Here is a 17,257-nt window from a genome sequence, read left to right on the forward strand (position 1 = left end):
CTGCAGTTAAGCTGGAACTTTAAGAGGGACAGGCAGCCTAGCTCACAGCAACCTCAAACTCCTGGACTCAAGCAGTCCTCCTGCCTCAGCCTCCCAAGTAGCTGGGACTACAGGCATGCGCCACAATGCCTGGCTAATTTTTTCTATATATATTAGTTGGCCAATTAATTTCTTTCTATTTATAGTAGAGACAGGGTCTTACTCTTGCTCAGGCTGGTTTCCAACTCCTGACCTCTAGCAATCTGCCCTCCTCGGCCTCCCAGGGTGCTAGGATTGCAGGTGTGAGCCACCGCGCCCGGCCGTAACATGCTTTTTGATCAGCTATGGTGAGATGAAGTGTCCTTCCTGTTCTATGGAGTCTTCCCAGCATAGACTCCTGACTGTCAATGGAGAAAAGACCGATGGCCCCGATATGCCGCTTTGTCTCTGTATCTGTCCCATTTCTCACCGCACACCAGCGGTCCTTCCCCCAAGTGCAGCGTCTCTGATTCTAAAGCCCATCCCCTGGCTTTACATCATCTTCCTTTCACCCCTTTCGTGATTATTTTCATGCAAATGCAGCAGCAGAAGTCATTAGCTTAGGAGCGCAGGGACACCGAGGTTATGCCCCGGACCATGGACTGCTTTCCTGCCCTTGACCTCAGCGTCCACGTTCTTCTCAGCCCTCAAGGGCTGCACAGGGCGAGGCAGAAGTGTTATCCTGTATTTTTATAAGTCTCTAGAGAGTCTCTAGAGATGGTTGATTTTGCTATGTGGAGTAAATGAATTAAATGACAGTTGAGAGTGAAACCTCTATCTCAGGGTTTCTCACTAGCAGCACTACTGCCTTTTGGGGCTGGATAAGTCTTTGTCGTGGGGTCTGTCCCGTGCATGTAGGATGCTTAGCAGCATCCCTGGACTCTAGATGCCGCTAGATGCCAGTAGCACCCCCCAGCTGTGACAACCAAAAATACCTGGAGATATTGCCAAATGTTTCCGCAGCAAAATCACCTTCAGTTAAGGACCACTACTCTATCTGAACAGTCCTATCTCTCTTCACTCTGTTCCTTCAGAAGTGTTCATGGGCGCTCTCTTGTTTATTTGCTTCCTTCATTTATCAGTAGTTGTTAAATTTTTGTTTATGCCAGCCTCTGTGCGCATTACCAAGAATATAAAGATGATCCAAGTGTCTCTTTCTTCATATACACGCATGTGCACGTCTGCGCGTGCACACACACACTTGAGTCAAGTTTGAATGTACCATAGTTTCCACCACATCAATTCTTATCATTGTTATCCTGAAAGTTCCTGTTTTTGGACTATTGCTCCCAGACTGTAATCGTGGATAACATTTGAGTCATTATGACTCTGTTAATGAATGTTGTCTTTCTATTTTCATTGCTTGTGTCTTTGAGGAAAGCTCCTTGCAGTGTGGGTCAGTATTCTTGGCTTTTGGCATAGCTATTAACCTTATAAAATGATAATGCTCTATTAATCTATCAATTTCATCCATGAATGCTCCAACTATTCCTGATATGGCCGCTCACTTGTCACTCCAGATTTGCTGTGTTCTTCTATTGTGATTTCGCTCATTCTCTGTAACCAGCCACCTGAGGCTTCATTTAACCTGTGGCCACTTAAAGTTTTGTTTAATGAAACTTCTGTTTGGAAACCAAGGTCAAGCCCAGCGGAGGCATGCTCATTGGATTGCTTTCTGGTGAACTTTTAAGTTAGCGTGTTTCCTTTACAGTTTTTAGAAATGGTGATATAAAAACTGCTCATAGAAAATCAAATGTATGGCTGTTTTCTTTCTAAGAAGAGGAAAAGAGGGATGGTTTCATCGAGGAAGGAGTTCACAGATAGCTTCAACTCTGTTGGTATTGTAACTTTTTATGCTGCATGGTGGGCACTTGGTTATTCATTATATTCTTTTCAAATATATGTTTGTGTATTTGAAATACTTTATAATGTGTATTGAAGAAAAGATAGCCTTGCAACTTGAAGAATAGGGACTGAAAAAAAAAAAAGAAAGAAAAGATAGCCTGTTGGCAGTTTGGTTTTTGTTTTTCTGCCCTCCACTCCTCTTAAGTAGGTGGTTAGGGGTTAGGTCTCCACTTGATGAACTACTCACATTCCTGCCTGCAAGGGGCTGGTGGGGGGCGGTCATATATAACATTTGTGGTTTCTTAGAGCCTCTGAGAGGCACTGCTTTCTTGCCTTGTGCTGTCGAAAAAAATTGACAGGCACTTAAGCTTTGTGCAGAACGACCAAGGTTCATCTCTGTAAAATGGTTAAGACCTGTTGGAAATAAATTTCCCCTAAGGATGCGGTGGGCTGGGTGCTGGGACTGTGAGTGACAGCCGGCCTGAGCTCAAGGCGCAGCGAATGCCAGAGGGGAGAATTAAATTGGAGAAGGAGGCGGAGAGGAGGGAGGTTGGTGGGAGGGGGGAAGGGAGGAGCGACAAACCCTCTCCAACACACCCAAATGACCAGATTCATCATAGCACGAAACTTCGCAAGTTACACCCACTCCCTCTGCCAGCAGCCGGGGAAGGCTGCCGCTTCCTCATTTGTGTTACTGGAAGTTTGGGAGGTGGTGGAGCCAGGCGGGAGGAGCGCGTGCGCCTCGCCGAGCAGGGGTGAGCTTCAATTTGAAAACCGATTCGTCCCACCGGCGAATCTCTTTGTGCCGGGTGGGCCGGGGGAAGCAGCCGGGTGTGGGTCCGGCCGGGGATAGGTGAGAGCCCGGGGCTGGGGCGGGGAGGAAGCCGCGCGCCCCGGAGCCCCCGCCCGCAGTTAGGGGCCGCGTCCACGCTGCGCCCGGAGCGCGTCGCGCGCGGAGCTGCCGGGGACACCGCGACGCGGGTGCTGGCTCAGGGTGAAGCAAGGGGTCGGACTTAGAAAGCGCTGCTTCTCCCCCCCCTTGCCCGAGGGGATCACCGAGGAGCGTCGCAGGGCATACGGGGTGGGGACGGAGATGCGGGGTCTTGTCACCCTCCAGAGGTGCGCCCTGCCCCGGGCCGTCCCGCCGCGCGTCGGGCGGTTACAGGTCCGTGTCGTTGATAATGAACCCCACGAAGGGCTTGGGGTTCAAGCGAGGAAAAGTCGTTCCCGAGGAATATTCAGAAACTGTGGATGGAGCCCCACAGGCACCTGGATGGGAGTTTGGAGCGAGGCTTTGGAAGGCTCGGGTTTCTCATTTATTTCGCGTCCGATTAAATTAGTTCAGCCCAAGGTTCCTGGCTGTGGAGGTGTTGTTGATCTGGAGCTTTTTTTTTTTAAATGCCAGTTTTTCTGTGACAGCTGATTTATCTTTTGGATTGATTGCCTAAGTCAATTTCGGGTGGGGTGTGGAGAGGAAGTTTGGGGTGGCGGGTGCCACGAGGGTTGGGCTCATTGCAAGTGGCTCTTGATATGCCCCGCAAAGGATAAACTTGGCGCAAAGTTTCTCACATACGTTCTTTAGATTTTATTTGGAGCCTGGAGCCAGTCACTGGGCTTTCACTTGGCATGTGTGGTTTTGTTCACTGCGTAGGGGTCAGATGGAGGCTCTTGGGTTAACTCTTACCTGTTTCACTTATTTCATGTCTGATCAACCAAGGGCTTAGTAATGCAGCAGCCCTTGGAGCTGTTTTTTTTTTTTCTTTTTTTGTAAGTGAATCCTTCATATGAATTTTTTCTTTTTCTTTTCTTTTTTTTTTTTAGACAGGGTCTTGCTCTGTTGCCAGGGCTAGAGTGCAGTGACATCATCATAGCTCAGTGCAGTCTCAAACTCCTGGGCTCAAGTGATCCTCCTGCCTCAGCCCCCGGAGGGACTGCAGGCGTGCCACCACGCCTGGCTAATTTTTTGTAGATAGTGTCTGGCTGTGCTGCTCAGGATGGTCTTGAACTCCTGGCCTCAAGTAATCCTCCTGTCTCAGCCTCTCAAAGTGCTAGGGTTACAGGCATGAGCCTCCGTACCTGGCCCATATGAATTTTTATAGAATTGCTTTCCTTTGGGGCAAGAAAGGAATGTGAAGAAGTGGGTGGCTCTTATTATTTTTATAGGAAACCAGATATTCATTTTACAAGTGTTTCTCCCGGTTCTGGGGTGGGTACAGTCAGGAGGATGTTAGTAGCTGCTTTTATCATTTTTTTTTTTAATACTTGGAATAGCCTGGCTTTCCCAGCTTACCTCCACGTGAACACGTGGGGGTCAAGGGACAGGTTCCCCAGGCCACAGTTTACTTAGCTTGCTCTAACCTTCTGGCTTCTCTGAAGTTAAATATACAGATGTAAAGAAAATTGCTTTTAAACTAAACCAAACATGTCTCAGGAAAGAACAACAAGTTGTATGATCCAGGGCCGTCACTTGCTAAAACCCCGAGTTCTAGGTCATTTTGGGCTCAAGAAAGGACCCCGCAGGTAGATGTGAACTTGAGGCTGATGTGAGGTCTGTAACCTATTCCCCCCACCCTCAACGAACCTTATAGCACCTCACTCAACAGGAAAGGCAACTGAATTGGATCTCATGATGGAGCTGGTGAAACTGACTAATAGACGGGGGTTTTATGGAACAATAATTCTTGGCTGGAAAAAGGGGAATACATTATTCATAAAGGTTTTAAGATATTGTCACATGGGACTGTTAGAAGACATCATCATTCAGACATCCAAAATTAGGGTTAATGCTGCTATATGACTATGTAGGTGTGAGAGAAAGTGACACTTTCTGTATCATTATTTTTTCATATGATCTCTCCACCTCTCTGAGTTAATAACCTGCTTGGCTCTGTTTATGCTTTTAAATTTTATGTATGTATGTATGTATGTATTTATTTATTTATTTTAGAGACACAATCTCTATGTTGCCCAGGCTGGATTTGAAAATCCTTTTAAATATTTGAAAATAAAAAAACTGAGTCCCTTTGCTGCAAGGAGGAAGACATTATATAATTATCTTTGTGTCTCTGATGTTATGTTTTTTCAGTTTTATTAAAAATACCTTCTGTTCGTGAGTACCATACACATTGGACCAGATTGTTCCTGGGTGGGTTTTGTGTATTCACTGAGGCACACCCTGTGAAATTGTTTTGGAAACATCTAACTAGAATTTGCATGAAACTTACAGATAATTTAATGTGAATTGTAGGTACTTTTAACCCACTTGACAATACCAATTTATGTTGTACCAGAGCAGAACAAATTTGCTGCAATGACTGGGAAAGAATGCTTCATTTTGGTTAATATTTAATGCATGAGTCTGAGCATTTTGAAGTTTTCTCACAAGTTCTGAGTATGTGACAGTGTAAGATCAAGAACCCTGGAGTGGAAAAGACCTGGTTTTGAATTCCTGCTCTGCCACTTTTAGCTGTGTGGCCTCAGGAAAGTTGCCTAACTTCTCTGAACTTCTGTTTCCGCAACTGTGAGAAAACTGTTAATGGGGGCTGTTGTGAGATTTTAGTATGAATTCAATGAAAAGTGAGATTTCAATAGGAATAGCCATCTAAGTAAGGTTTCTATCCCTGATTGGGCACAAAGTAGGCACTTAAAAACGTTACCTACTGCTGATTATAGTACTTTGATTGTTTTCTGCCTCTAACCTCATCTCAGTGCCTTCCTTCCAAAAAGGAGAAGTTATTGCAATAGAATAAAACAGAAACTACTTCCCCCATTTGTTTTCTCTTCATTATGGCCAAGTGGGGTTACCAGGGTCACTTTTTATTGTATCTTATTATGGTAATTGATTGGTGGTAAACTGGCTGTGTATTTCTCCCCTCCAATTTTTATCTTACCTTCCTAGGATTTTTTTTTTTCCAGTTCATCTCATCTCCTTGAGGATCTCACTGCTCTGTTATTTCTTTTCTGTCTTTCTTTTTTTTGGCTACCTTTAGGGTGCAAATGAAATGAGTACAAACCTCAAAACTTGGCAGTGACTGGGATGTAAGTTAGTGGGTTGCTTCTATGAAGGCAAAGTTTGTTAAATTTAGTTACTCAAGAATTTAACTTGGAATCCAGGCACTATGGCACGAGCCTGTAGTCCCAGCTACTTGGGAGGCTGAGGTGGGAGTATCCCTGGAGCTCAGGAGTTTGAGTCCAGCCTGGGTAACATAGTGAGACCCCTGTCTTTAGAAAAAACATAAAAAAAAAAAAAAAAAAGAATTTAATTTGGAGTTCGATGGTGCTGATTATTCATAGCAGTTTTGTATTGGCACTGCATTTTTCTGAGAATGTTTTTCCAGACTTTGGAATTCCTAAATACTTTGGGGGATGTATTGATTGTTTAGTACTATGGTTGACATTGCAACCAAGAAGGGAAAACAAAAGCATAGGATGGAGGAGCTTGACTGGTTAATATCCTTCCACAAAGGAATATAGCATGATTGAAGTTGCCCAACCCTAAGCCATTTGTTCTTCCTGGGGTGTCCCAATTGAAAAAGTCCTGGGGAATATACAGTATAGTTAGCTAGAATTTATTTATGCATCTAGTATTGCAAGGGGCTGAGCTGGGGATGGGAAGGGATTGTGAGCTGGAACGGGCATTGTTTGCTTTACAGTGTTGCGCTAACATCATTCACTGCTTTGCCCAAGGAGTGAGTCTTGGTTTCATTTTATGTAGTGGATTGGCTTTAGGTATGGAGTTATTTTCAAAGAAGACAGATTGACTAGCTGTACCTGGTCTGGCCTGCCCACTATGCCCCAGCGGTGCTGTTTTGTTCTAGCTGATGCTTTTATGAGAATGAAGAACAAGGAGGCATAGTTTTCATAAGTATTTTGCAATACTCGCTTCTCTGGTTTATTTTGATGCTATTGCATGAAAACAAGTATCAGCAAGGCTTTCACTGATAAAACTTTTGGAGAAGAGATCATCACTTTTGGAAAGTTTGGTTTGTTTATTGGTTTGATGTGGATTTGTTGAGATCCTATACAGAACTGCAGAGCCTCATCCAGTACCTTGAAATCATATGCTCCAGTGTCTCCATAAATTTATGAAATTTTGGTGGGCAAAAATCACCACTGCCAACGTGCTTTCTACAAAGCCATAGGTGAATAAGGGCCTGGTAAATGCTTTTTTGATTATTAAAATATGAATTGCTTATGAACATACCAAATACTAAATACTAATGTATTGAGTGTCTGCAATATGTGAGGTACTCACGTTATTGCATTCATGTGTCTGAGGGTGATCTTGCAGTCTTTAGAGGCGCGTAGAAAAGGAACACAAAGCCCATTCTTTCCTTACGTCTACTCTTATAGGTAGAACCACTGTGAACTGAGGCCCGCCTTTCTAGACCGGAAGCCCAGGAGGAGGAGGAAGAGGAGGAGGCTTGATACCATGGGGTCTGATGCTCTGAATCCCAGTCTCTCACCCGGGATGTGAGCAGTTCCTACAGATGGCACATTTGGAGATGCTGATGAAGCCTCTTCTGTTTCGGATGGGGTAAGTGGGGCATCTTCCGAAGGCCGAGAAATGATGATTTAAGCTTTTGATCTATTGTCTTCATATGATCCTTCCCAAATCCACCTGTTTTGGGACAATAAGAAGTTTGTCATCTGTGACTGTTTTGGTGGGAAGAGGTTTGCTCATTCTCCCTGTTTGCAATCTGAGGCTTTGAATTGGTGTCTGGGGAATGTTTCTCCTTGTTGTTGAGTTGTTTCCATGGTTATACTGTGTTGTAGACTTCAGAGGGTAATCTTCCCACCTCTGTCTTCCTGACTTCTCTTATGCCTGCCCCCGTGATACTAGGAAAGGGGAAGGGGGAATTGATTTGGAAATTTGGTATCAGAACGTGCTTGTTTGGGGGCTGTCCGATGTAGGATCCTCTTGCTTTCAATGAGAGAGGGTGAGCCTTTATCAAGTCCGCAAAGTGGGTTTGGTTAAAGTAGAATATTGCACATGGGCCTCACTGCTTTGGTGAAACTGGATGTCTTTTTATTTTTTTTTTATTTTATTTATTTATTTTTTATTCTTTTTTTTCTTTTCTGAGAAGTCTACCTCGTCCAGTAGGAAGAAACTGGACGTCTTTATTGTATGATACGCTTGGGGCTTTCACAGAAAAGATCAAGTGGCCATGATGCAACATTCACAGTCCCTGCAAAGGCACCTTTTCTACTTCCTGTATGTGGTACAGAACTCTTCTAGGGAGTTCCAGCAGAAAGGGCTGTGTATACTTCAGTTTCCCGTCTGCCAAGTGGGAACAGTGACATTTGTCCATGCAGACCCTGCTTACTTCCTAGGAGTATGATTCAGACCCCAAGGGGCTTTCTAGCTGTATGAAGTTGCTGCTGTTCCTTTCAATTTTGCCTTTCTCCGGGGCCAAACCCACCCAAAACTTATTAGTAGGCGACATCATGATGCATTACTTAACATTTACCAGCTTTTGCTAATATGTTGGTTGGTCCAGAATTTGAACAAAGTAGGAGACTTACAGACTCGATGGAGAGGCAGAATCGCAGTCGCTTCCCGAGGCGTGATTCTGGTAACTTTCAGAGTTTCCCACCCAGCATTCCGGGTCCTGCGTTGCGGATCTTGCTACGACCTGTTCCTCCAGTCTTACCTGCTGCCGTGCTCTGCCTGGATCCAGACCCAGGGTTCAGCCACTCCTTCCTGTGACTGTACATGGAGTCTCAGGATCTACATCATGTTGTGTTATCATAATTGGGTTATGTGCCTTTTTCAAGGGGTAAAACTAATAATATAAGTAATAGTAAAAACAATAGCAATTAACCCTTTGGAGCACAGGCTGTCCATGTTTTGCCCCAAAACCTTTGGATCTTTGTGCCTTTCTAGCAAATTCTTTCCCCGTGTGCATTCCGCTCTGGCCTCTCTTTGTTGGAGGGCTGCGCTTAGGCATTGGGTCCCCTTTGACCATGTCCCTGTACCCCCAGGGATCCTTAGCAAGGGCTGACTCTGAGGAGGGTTCACACATCCCAGGCCAACTATGAGGTGTCACCTGTTCTGTCTTGGGAGAGCCCCCTGTGGCTTCCTTCTCTCTAAGGCCTTTCCCACCTACTTTCCAACTGGTTTTCTCTGGAAACAGCCCCCAATAAAAAACTCAAACATGACTTCTCATCTCTGGCTTACGTAGCTTGTCCAAAACACCAGCATTGGAAAGTGGGGAGCTAGGATTTGAGCCCTGGGAGCCTGGCCCCGGAATCTGTCCTCTTAAATGGTTTCTTCCTGTGTGTTCCTTCAACACAGACTGCTGGACTTCTCTCTCTGTTCGCCTCTGCATGGATTATAGTGACTGCCTTGATGTGCTCGGGAAATGTTTGCCCAATGAGTAGCTGCACAGCCTGGCAGAGTCAGCCTTCCTATGTCCTGTCTCAGGGCACCTGTCCCTGTTGGGTTTCCCAAAATGGCCTTCCTCCAGTTCTGCCAATTCAGACTTTACCTCTCCTTCAGGGTCAACTTGGGTCCACCTCCTCCTTGCTGCCTTCCTGGTCTGCCCCAGCCCACTGTTATCCTTGCCCCCTCAGACCCAGCCTTCATGCTCAGATGTTGCCCTTGCTAGCATCTCTCCCCCATAGGATTGTAAATCCTTTTTTTTTTTTTTTTTTTGAGACAGAGTCTCACTTTGTTGCCCAGGCTAGAGCGAGTGCCAGCCTAGAGTGGCGTCAGCCTAGCTCACACCAACCTCAGTCTCCTGGGCTCAAGCGATCCTACTTCCTCAGCCTCCTGAGTAGCTGGGACTACAGGCATGTGCCACCATGCCCGGCTAATTTTTTGTATATATATTTTTAGTTGGACAATTAATTTCTTTCTATTTTTGGTAGCGATGGGGGTCTCGCTCAGGTTGGTTTCGAACTCCTGACCTTGAGCAATCCGCCCGCCTCGGCCTCCCAGAGTGCTAGGATAACAGGCGAGAGCCACTGCGCCCGGCCTGGATCATAAATCCTTGAGAGCCGCAGTTGTGCCCTGTACCACATAGCGAGTGCTCAGGGATTCTTTCGGGCTTAATTAAAACCTGGTTTGAGCTGTCCAAAGAAATGTCAAGGTTGTTTCCGGGTTCTGTGAGTGAAGGGAAATAATGAGGTTAAAGATCAAAACTTTAAAAAAAAAAGAAGAAGAAGAAGGAGGAGGGATAAATCTAAAAATTATTAACCCATTTTTTTTGTGTGAGCCTGTGTGTGTATTTTCACACTGCAGCTGTTCAAGTTGAATCATAGAATGGATGTATCATCTCTTGGCTTGCAGCACAGGGGCTAGCCCATCTTGCCCCTGAGGGAATTTAAGCAAATTTTTGTGATGAATAATGTGGATTCTCCTCCAATACTTAGGATGTAGTTCCACAGATTTCATGTGAATGGTAGGTGAAACATGTCAAGCATCTTCCTCCCCCACAGTTGAAAGATGACAAAGATGTCCCTCAGCAGGGTTAGTGTGTTGACATCATGATGTTTCAGCTTGTGGCCCGCTGAATGGTCCACAGTGGTCTCTCTCTCCACTTTTGCCAGGTTGGACATGCTTTGCCTCTGGAATTTCTCCGCCGTTGTAAGGTAGTGGAAGGAAGGCTAGGCTGGGAGGGAAGATGCACACATTGAGCACCTACTGTGTTCCTGGCAGTCTGCTGAGTGCACTCTAACAGAGTACATGATCGAACCTCCCAGCCCCTCTGGCATGTGCATATTTGCATCTCTAAGTCCAATTGGTGGCACCCAAGTGGCTTGACTAAAAATCACACCATTGGGGTAGTGGCCGTGGATTTGAACTGTATTTTATCTGACTTCCAAACCCATGCCCATTCATGTGCATCTTGGTCTTTGTTGCTGGATAGAAACAAGTGTCAAGGTGATAATGTCTGATGGACATAGTAACTCTAAAATCTGGAGGCTCTTGGGTTCATTTCTGATCTATCCCTTTTCTATGTTAGCCAATTCTTAGCACTTCACTGCTCATGAATTTGTTAAAGTCTTTATTGCCTGGAATATCATGCTTAGGTGTGATTTTTTTTTTTGGGGGGGGTGGGCGGGTAATATTTATAAAACTGCAACATTAGGGATCTTTATTTTTAGACGCTTATCCACAGGTGAAATGTGTCAAGCTGGTTCTTTGAACACCCTCTGGAACATTAAGTAGTTTTATCCTTCACTTTAAGAAGCAGGAGCCTGTCCAGCCAGACCGAAGACTTCCTTTCACTGTCTCGTTCGGTGGCACACACGGCCTGGGAGGTTGGTGTCTTGGGTCTGCTGCAGCAGGACACCCTGGAGCCTTCCCCTGGCCTGTCCCTCTCCTGCCCATGTCGCGTAAACATTGGCATGGCAGGGACAGATGGCCACTCCGGGGCTCCTTTGATGTCACATTTGGTTGCCTGGGTGGGGGGTAGGGTGGTTGCAGCCAGTCTCCACGGGAGGAAGAGAGGCTGACTGGGAAATACCCCCTTGACAGTGGGTAAACACAAGCTTACCTCCGGAAAACCTGGGCGCCCGTCCGTGTGCAGGCTGGGGCGGTAATGGAGTCAGATTTGCATAAGTGTGTTTAGCTTGGGAAGGAGCCAGTCTGCTCCAAACACAGCCCCTTCTCTCTGCTCCTAATTGATGCTCAGCAGAGTTTGGTTTGCTTATGGGAATGTGAATGAACCGTGTGGGGGCTGGTGGAAGGAGGGATGGGGTGCAGATAATTACTTTCAGAGCCAGAAAAAAAAAAAAATCCTTTCCAGAGGCCCGGCTTAGCTTTGCTGGAGGCTCAGGTGAAGGCTCCTGGAATCCCTGGAGCTTCGAGATAGAGCAGTTAGGTGCCCTTATCAGTGGGACTCTTTGCTGGTCAAACAGCATCCATCTGTGTAATGAGGACTGAAGTCGCTGATGGAAAATAGGAAGTAAGATAATGAGGAAAAGCACCCAGACAGGGAGGGCCGGGAGGCAGCAGAATCCCTCTTGAAAGAACAAACCGAGAGCTGACAGTATGAGAATAAAATGGGTTTTTTGTGGCTTCAGCTTTAGCAGGAAACGCTGGAGGTAGTTGCAATGGCCTCCATGCAAACCAAGCGTGGGGTTCAACCGAAGTGGAAAAGCCCGAAGCTGCAAGGGTTACTTGAAAGCTTTTCCAATTCTAGTTTCTGGGTAGTAACTGTTGCTATTTCTCTTTCTATGCATTTAAAGAAGTCCCAACAAGCCAAATGAAGGTAATGTATTCAAGTTAACAAGAGTGATATCTGGCAATTATGCTGCATATTAATTTTTTGGGGGGTGATTAGGTCATTTTTTCATTCTTTCGAGAAATTATTGATTGGGTAGCTATGGTTATCGTCTTTGGAGGTATCCTGGGAAGATCACCATCCTCAAGGAACTTCTGGCGTAAAAGGGAAGAAAAGATACGCCATCAAGAGTTCATAGGCGCACAAATGAGAGGTATCAACTAGAAGTTGAAGAGTCAGGATTAGCCATTGAACTGTGATTGCTAAAGATGAGAAAATTATTCACTTTAATATTCCTAATTTCTACTGGTTATTGCGAGTTTCCTCTCTGCCTGCCACAGTTCTAAATGCGTACTATGTATGAACACATTTAATCTTGACAGTAATCCAACCAGCTATTACCGTTCAGTTTTACAGCTGAAGAAACTGAGGCAGATAGAAGTAAAGGTGACTCAGCTAGGCACGCGTGGCTCCAGTAGCCAGCACTACTAGCTACTCCAGCCCTAGTCCACGAGCCAGCTGGGCTGCCAAGGACCGCTAGCCTTCGTGGTTCTGATTTTCCTGTTTTGCTAGAATAATCTGTGCATCTACAGTATTTAATTCTTCTTAAGAGTCAGGGGCAAACAACCCGTGCACTCCTTCCCAGTGTTTAGAGGAATCTGGTTTGTGCAAATGCCTGATGGACCATGTAGTCATGAAAAGGTCTAAATCAACAGACTTTTTTTTTTTTAGGTCATTGGAGGGTAATTTTAATTATCATATAAATAGCGTGAATATGAGTGTGGGAGTTTTATTACCAGTTCCCTGGTGGTGGTTTGAGCATTTTCTCTGGGTGGTTCCAGTGTCAGTGTTGATACTGCTAGAAATTGTTCCTGCCCAGGGCAGAGTGATTTTTCTCTTTCGGTGTCAAAAAAATTTTTATTTTATTTTACTTATTTTATTTCTTTATTTTGGCATATTATGGGGGTACAGATTTTAAGGTTTCAATAAATGCCCTTTCCCCCCTCCCCCCCACAAGTCTGAGTTTCCAGCATGACCATCCCCCCCAATTTTTTTTTTTTTAATGAGGCGAGTGACAGTATTTATGGTAAGGTCAATCTTTTGTATTTGAACAAAATGATTATCCTCATTTGCCTCATTGCCTCAATGTTTAATGAAATATGACAGAGAGAGAGACAGAGAGCATGGACTGGGCTAGCAAGAAGTCAAGGGACGCAAGTTCTTGTCCTGGGCTTTTCCTAACTCTTTGACCTTAGTCTGGTCGGTTGCTTGGGGTTGAGAGTTACATCCTCAGGGGGATTTGTGATGTATTGAAGTTTCTCTCTCTATAGTAGGCAAAGCCTATAATATAGATATTATATATCAAGACTCAACTTTTAGGCTGGGTGCGGTGGCTCACACCTATAATCCTAGCATCCTGGGAGGCCAAGGCAGGCGTATCACTCAAGGTCAGGAGTTCGAAACCAGCCTGAGCAAGAGTGAGACCCCGTCTTTACTATAAATAGAAAGAAATTAATTGGCCAACTAATATATATAGAAAAATTAGCCGGGCATGGTGGCGCATGCCTGTAGTCCCAGCTACTCGGGAGGCTGAGGCAGGAGGATTGCTTAAGCCCAAGAGTTTGAGGCTGCTGTGAGCTAGGCTGACACCACGGCACTCACTCTAGCCTGGGCAACAAAGCGAGACTCTGTCTCAAAAAAAAAAAAAAAAAAGACTCAACTTTTAGCTTGACATAACTGCATTATTTATTTGTTTCAGATCCAGCTCCTGTGGCTAGATTTTATATTTTTGGTATTATATTCAAAATACTATGTTATCTTCTGTTTGTGTTTTCTTTTCTTTCTTTCCTTTATTACTCCAGGAGTAAAGGGTTTTATGTAGGATGAAAATGGAAACTAAAGAAAAGATAGGATCTGGAAGTAATTTTCAGCAGCAGAGAAATTAAACAAAATGGGAAAACACACCATTTTGTTGCTAGCCGGACGAAGGGAACCCAGGAGCGTATATACTTGCTTTTTCCCAGTAATTGGATACATTATACACAGATTACGTTTTCACTGGGACCTTGCAGGTAAAAGAAAGCACGAAGCAGATGGGGACGTTCAATATTTCCCTGGTCTCAAGAGCACATCAAGTTGGTGTTTAAACTTGGATTGCCTGCTTTTTATTTCTGTAATTTCACATCAGACCCAAGTCCTGCCGGGGGACCCTCCTTCTGTGATTCCTGTCTGCCTAACCACCAGGCTTCCTCACCAGGCCTCTTTCTGACTCACAAATGGGGGTGGGTGTGAACGCTATGGGAGCACTCAGAGTGTGGGGAATATAGGATGTGGGAATATCTGCGAAATGTCAGACTTGAGTGGGAAAGTCGTATCATGAAATGGAAGGCCTCCTCAAATGACTTTTGGTTTGGTTTTTATAGTGAGGCCCAGTTGGGAAGTCCCAGGCCTGAGCAGTATGGTAGGGGGTAAGGTCTGTCATTCCAGGAATGCATTTGGATGTTAAAGATTATTGAGAAATGGTTTCTTCTGGATATCATGTCTTAAAATTCGTTTGGGCTTTTGGATAGCATCTTCCTCATGCTGGGGCTGGTAGTCCTCGAGCCTGTGGGTTTGCAGTGCGTGTTCTGATGCGGTGAGCTCCCCTCCTTCAAGAGATGGGCGTATGTGACTCGAGATGCCTGCATTTTGTGACTTTTGTTTAATCATTAGTATACGCGTTTTGAGACGGTCATTGGTAGAACGGATGCTTCCTTTCCTAGTTCATTTCTATACCTGTGTCTTTGTTTTAAAATTTGTCATGATCTTTGTTGACTACGTGGTTGAATGTCTGAAATGCCTTCATCACCCGGCAGTTTTTCCAGCACCTGCTGCATACAGGCAGCTATGATGGGTCCCTCGTGGAATGCAAGGGCTGGAGGCGCCAGTTGGGAAAAATAGGCCAAGCATACCGGAATGGATGGCGAAGTCCCGCGGACAAGTTTTATTTAGTCGAGACAAAAGAAAATATTCAAGTCACATTTTACCTTTCAAAGTTTATAAATTCATCTGAAGTGCTTGAAAAAAAAACCCACGGTGTTAGAAATGGATTTATTTGTGTATAAAGCTAACACCAGACTTCTTTGCCAAATTTAATTTCTTAAAAATGTTCTTAGAAAGAGAGACTTTCCCAGAGAGTAGGAACCCTAGTTTGTCTTTAGCTTGCAAAGGTCATTCTTTACATTTTTCTTTCTGTCAATCTATTTCTCCCCTAAGAATTTGTATGTTGTCGTTAAAAACATACAAAGTACGCCCTCACACACACACATACAGCCCTGCACATGGATATTTATAGCAGTTTTATTCATAATTGCCAAAACTTAGAAGCAACTAACATGCCCTTCTGTAGGTGAGTGGGTAAATGAACTGTGTTACATCCAGACAATGGGATATTATTTAGCGCTAAAAAGAAATGAGCCATCAAGCCATGAAAATGCATTAAATAGCCCTAACTGTGGTTGCCAGGGGCTAGGGAAGAGGGAGGGATGAATAGGCAGAGCACAGAGAACTTTTAGAGTGGCAAAACTGCTCTGTATGAGAGTGTAGTGGTGGACATGTGTCATTATACATTTGTCCAAACCCATAGAATATACAACTCCAAGTGTGAGCCCCAACGTGAACTATGGGCTTTGGGTGATAATGACGGGTCAACGTAGGTTCATCGTTGGTATCAAATGGACCACTCTGGTGGGGGACATTGGTCTTGGGGGAGGCATGCTCGTGTTGGGCAGGAGGTACATGGGAACTCTTTGTACCTTTGTCCAATTTTGCTGTGAACCATAAACTGCTCTATGAAGTCAAGTCTATTAAAAAGCAGCAACAACATTCAAACCAAAGTTGAGGAGACACAGCCCTGAAATCTCTTCATGGTATCCAGTAAAGTGTCTCTTGATGGCTAGTATTTCTCAGAGTTCTTTGCAGCCCTCCACTTGGGCTGCAGTTGGTGGGCGACAGGGGAGAATCCCTCATTATCGGGAAGCTCTGATGACTTGGGAAACTGGAAGAAGGTGAGAATGAGGATTTTCCCTGGTGGCATCATGGCTTGAAAGCACCGATCTCAGGTTCCTGTTTCCTTCCTCTGGTCATGCGTCATGGCAGTGCCGTTGATACCAAGGTTTCATTTCCTGGCGAACTGATTCTGATGGTAGATGCCACGTTAGCCAGACCCTCCCTCGATGGGGGTGGTTAAGGGTAGTAGGGCTTGGAGAGCATTTGAAAGTACTGTAGCCCAGGGACCAGGATTGGTCAAATCCTGCCTTGCTCTTCTTATCCTTCCCACGAGGAGTTGCCAGGGACATTGTGCACAGGCACATTAGCTCAGAACCGAGCAATTGTGCGGAGTTTTCAGGGAGCTAGCGTTAGTGTTTCTCTTTGAGGGTTGTCTTTTACTTTTTGAAGTCCCTGTCCACGTGCTCCACAGGTAAGCGTTGAGTGCTTCACCTGTGCCGTGCTCAGTTCCAGGTGGTGGGGATACAGTGTGAGCAAGACCAAGGAGAGTCCCTGCCCTCACGTAAGTGACATCCTGGAGGCGAAGAATAGACAAAAACCAAGTACCGTTGGCCCTTGGTGTCCCCAGGGGATTGGTTCCAGGACCCTGCCCCACCAGGATGCCAGAATCCACTGATGCTTAAGTCCTTTATATAATTAATGTCGTGTTTGCATATAACCTGTGCACATCCTCCCATAGGCTTTAAACCATCTCCAGATTACTTACAATACTTAATACAAAGCGAATGCTATATAAATAGTTGTTAGCCTTTTAAAAAACATTTTCAATCCACAGTAGGTTGAATCCACGGGTGCAGAATCCATGGATGTGGAGCCCATGGGTGTGGAGGGCCAGCTGTCGTGACAACACGACCTGCGCTGGAAGGTGATGTCACAGTGGAGGCCCACGAAGCAAGGAAGTGTTGCATGTTGGAGGTTTTGAATAGGGAGGTTAAGATGGCCCCATTCCATGGGTGATATTGGAGCCAAGATGGCAATGGGCGGAGGGAGTGAGCCCTTCTGGTGGCAGAGGGCAGAGGGCAGAGGTTAGAGGGCAGGGCCTGGCATGCTGGAAAACTAGCACGGACATCGCTGGGGCTTGGGTGGATAGAGCGAGCGGGGAGGCCAAGGAGATG

General features: G+C 45.3%; 1 protein-coding gene across 3 annotated transcripts in view; it reads left to right on the forward strand.

Annotated features, from left to right (window-relative positions):
• TIAM1 (TIAM Rac1 associated GEF 1) overlaps positions 1 to 17,257 on the forward strand; it is a 360,609-nt gene that overhangs the window by 166,914 nt on the left and 176,438 nt on the right. For 2 of the 3 annotated variants that reach the window (XM_076000522.1, XM_012780925.3), the window contains one exon: positions 7,216 to 7,399. The gene's annotated coding sequence lies outside the window, so the exon portion shown is untranslated. Of the gene's footprint in view, positions 1 to 2,441; positions 2,619 to 7,215; positions 7,400 to 17,257 lie in introns of those variants that run through there. The other variant, XM_012780924.3, reaches the window with a different exon arrangement.

Source organism: Microcebus murinus, chromosome 1, assembly GCF_040939455.1.
Source record: "Microcebus murinus isolate Inina chromosome 1, M.murinus_Inina_mat1.0, whole genome shotgun sequence".
In the NCBI taxonomy this organism is placed as follows: domain Eukaryota; kingdom Metazoa; phylum Chordata; class Mammalia; order Primates; family Cheirogaleidae; genus Microcebus; species Microcebus murinus.